Raw genomic sequence first — 4,237 nt, forward strand, 5'->3', positions numbered from 1 at the left:
CGCCGTCCTGTCTTATTCATAAAAATCCAAGTATAAAAAGTGATTATGCTTTAATCTCTCATCTCAGTGTATATGACTACAGCATCCACATTTTGTGTTTTATACACCCCAAATGATTTTCCTTTTTCAAATATGCAGCGGATATAACAAGTCTACACACCCAGGCTCAAATGCCAGGTTTTTGTAATGTTAAAAAAATGAGACCCAGATAAATCATTTTTAAACTTTCGACCTTGAAGGTAACCTGCAAACCATGGCTTGAGTTGTCAAATGGGACAACAAAAAAATGTCAGGAAAAGCCTACTAGAGCAACAGAACTTTGTGGAGTGTTCATCGAGGGCACTTTAAATGGTGCCAGGTGTGTACTCACTCCCATTTAACACGAGTTTGAATGTTAATTCTGAACAAAGCCACACCCCCTGTACATACTTGTGCAACCAAATTTTTATGAATCATTAAAACATAGCATTTGATAAAAGCTTTTAATATCCATTGTAATTTGAAAATGATTCACATCTGTGACTGTTTCAAATATTCTTTGAGATCCTGGTCATGAAGAAGAATTGAACATTCTAGACAAGGCAAACCAGGAAAACCTTTAAAAACGGTATTAAAGACCCTCCCTTTTGTTAATTCTTGCTTCATTCCGAGCTAAAAAATACACAGTCAATTCTCTATTAAAATTTTGGCCTGTTTAAAAAAAACATTTGGAATGAAGTGTTTAATTGAGTAAACGTTAAGACGATCTTAAGGTTTAGTCCTTACAACACTAGACTTCAGCACACTGTTGTCTTTATGACATGTTAAATGAAAACTAAAGGAACAAAACTCTAGTCCAACTTGAAGTCTTTGGGAAAGCAGACGTCCAGTAAATCTGGAAAAATTGGACACTTTTACTTTGAAGGTGGGTCCAGATGTATTAGGGTACTGACACAAAGTATTTTGTCCCCCCTGTGCCCCCCAAAAAAGGTGAGTAGGCTTTCAGTGACTCGAGGCCACGGTGGCTCATTTAGGGGTGTGAATTTTGGCAAATGTGAGGAGGCAAAGGAAATGACAAAATCCGCCGGGATGGAATGAGGTGTACCCGTGTGCCCCTTCCCCCAAACGCTTCCACCCTGACAGATGGAAGTGTGGGTGGGTGGCTTGATGGGCTGCAGGGATTAAAACACTCTGGGCGCTTTTTGAGACTCTGAAGACTGTCACTCTGCCAAGGTGGGGTGTACTGCACTGAGTCAACACTGTGTGTGTGTGTGTGTGTGTGTGTGTGTATATAGCGAGTGCAGGCGTGTTAATGTCAAAAGAAGCAAGGATGCTTCCCCTCCCTTGAACCCCCCTCTGCTCTTTCCACTTTTATCCAATGAGCAAATCGAGGGGTGGGGAGGGGATCAGCTCAGTAACCTTAATTGAGCTCCTTTTAATTAATCAGCTCTTCTGCAGAGGCCCGATACCTGCAGCGGACCCCCAACCCCCCTTGAACGCCACCTTTATTATGCCCCCATTGGCCCCCTCCACTTGCCCAAACACAACATCCCCACACTGCTGCTGTGACATTGCGGTAATGAGGTAACACAGCCACAATGTCATGGAAGTGTTGTGGCCACGTTATCTGTGTGAGCTCATCACACATGCTGATGATCCTGATCCCCTTCCGTGTTTGTGTTGCCTTCCGACCACAGGCGAACGTGTTCGTATGCTTCTGTACCTCCCCTGCAAATAATTAGCAGATGTAATTAAGGAGTTTTTAAAAGGCGACTTGGGCTGATGGAAAGAGAGGCTGAGTGGTCACGAAAAGCGGGAGATTTCCATCAACGTTTCTCAGTATTATGCAAACATCAAGTCATAGGGAGAAGGCAAATGGTTTTCTCAGAAATTTGAGCTACAGTACGTGCAGGCATTGATGCAGGAGACTGAGGAGGAACAATTACTCAAATTCAAACCAACATGCTAATGTAGTAGAATGCAGCTGTCAAATTGGAATGGATGGATGGATGGATGGATGGATGGATGGATATCACCATGCAAGGGTGCAGGGTTCAATTCCTGCCTCTGGCAGGTTTGCCTGTTCTTCCCGTGGCTGCGTGGGTTTTCTCCGGGTGCTCCGGTTTTCTCCCACATTCCAAAAACATGCATGGCAGGCTAATGGAACACTATATGCTCCAATTATCCTTGCAGCAAAGTGAGGTGAAATCTGCTCTTAGGAGTGGCCTAATAGATACACGATGTTCTCTGAATCCCTTGGCAGTTCACGTAATGTTCTTGGACTATTAAAAGTTAGCAGTGCGGAGAGTTCTCTTTTAACTGTGTGGCCAAGCCCGTGCATTGCTAGCAAGTAGCATAGCAAAACAGCCCACAAAATAATTAAATAAATGCATAAAAACAAAACAAAAAACTAATAGCAGATATTGTGTAACCGACAAACTGGAGCATATGGGTCAAAATTGTCTTCAGTGCAAAAAAAAACCAAAAGTATTGAAAATTATGTCTTTATGTCATTTTTGTTTATTTTTGGATGCAGATCAGTGTTATTTTTCGAAATCGTTTGGTCAAACATGAAACAATTATATTTTCCCTACAGGATTATACAATCACATGTCCTACTTACTTCTTGGTTGGTTGCATTATATACCAGTACCAGAAAAGTAATGCAATAACATGAAGCAATACCCTATATTATTAGGACCGTGCAGTTTGGCAAGTCATGAACAAGTCTATCCACTGAAGAAATATTAATTAATTGAACATAACATTATGAAGTGCTATTTTCATCAATACAAAGACATTTTTGTTGGTTCTTTTGAGCAGCTGGAATGGATTCATGACATTTCCAAAGATGATTAGGGTTACAAGCTTGGTCAAGGAACTATTTCCATTTGTATCTCAATGCACCACTTTTATAATGTAAGCTTCTTTTGAACCTGAAAGTGCCTGTGAAGTGTATTCAGAGATTTACACACACACACACACACACAAACACACACACACATCCATATATAAAAAAATGAAAAACTCAAAATATACCAAGGGCTCAGAGAGGAGCTGGAAAGACCCTGGAAGGTAAAGGTGACAGTCGTGTCAAACAAGATGAGTGGTTGCAACAGATCCCAGGAACAACATCGGACAACTCAGTCCAGAAATGTGCAGTGCTGGGAACAGCAAGGATACTGCGCAGAACTCTCAAGCTTCCTGGCCTCTGGTAGAGGACCCAGGCTGAATGGGGGACGGACACCACCCGAGGGGTGAGACTAGGATTTTTTAATATATAGAGGGTGCAATTTCATATATTCAGTGAACACGCCCACAGCGTTTGAGAACAGCGACAATGTCTTGAGACTTCAAAATTGTGAAAAATCACTTCATACAGTCAGTGCATGATTTTTGTCACAAACCTGACATCATCGTGTTTGTCAGGTTTGTGAACAAGAGCCTTCTCCGTGGTATACCAAATTTACAAGGCTTTTATTTTCACTTCACAAGGACTTTAATGACTAAATCCAGTGATGAAAATGACAAATTCTTGAGTATGGTTGGGCGGTGTGCTAATTTGCAGTGATATCTAATCCCAGGTTGCTTCACATAAAAGGCATTCTACATATTTTAATGGCGGGTGGTTGTTTTCCAAGCAATTTTCTACCAGAGTACATTTTTAATTTATTCATATTTATTGGTCTCTGCATAGTCACTCTGTAAAAAGCAATTATCAGCAGCATGTATGAGCCTCATGAAGCCCCAGCACTCCTTGCCAAGGAGGCTCTATATGAGGATAAGCTCTGCTCAGCCTCCACTATGTGCATTCAGTCAGGTGAGGCATGAGGATATCTCCTCCAAGGAGACTGTTCACTTCTCATAAACAGCCTTTTAATCATCGAGAAAAATGGTGGGAAATGAAAAATGTGGCCAGCCTTGAATGGTACAAAACATTTCAATTTCTTCAGACGGCGACTGCCCTCGCCGCCGTCAGAATATTGTCGGCTGGAGGCAGCGCCCTCGCCTCGGCAACCCCCCGCCACCCAACACACCCCTGTGCTCCGTCTCTCTTCCTCTCTCTGGTACTTCCTACCCTCAAACGCCTCTGCACTCCAATTGGTTTTGTAGAGCTTGGGCAGTCATTTAGTGTTGTGCAACTGCAGAACTTAGCACCTGACTCCCCATACACACAAATATCTATCGACCCGCTCACACACCTTGAGGAGGGATCCACGCAACCTTACACATGGAAATGATTTCAATTAATTACCAC

The sequence above is a fragment of the Hippocampus zosterae genome, chromosome 4 (genome assembly GCF_025434085.1).
Source record: "Hippocampus zosterae strain Florida chromosome 4, ASM2543408v3, whole genome shotgun sequence".
NCBI classification, from domain to species: Eukaryota; Metazoa; Chordata; class Actinopteri; order Syngnathiformes; family Syngnathidae; genus Hippocampus; species Hippocampus zosterae.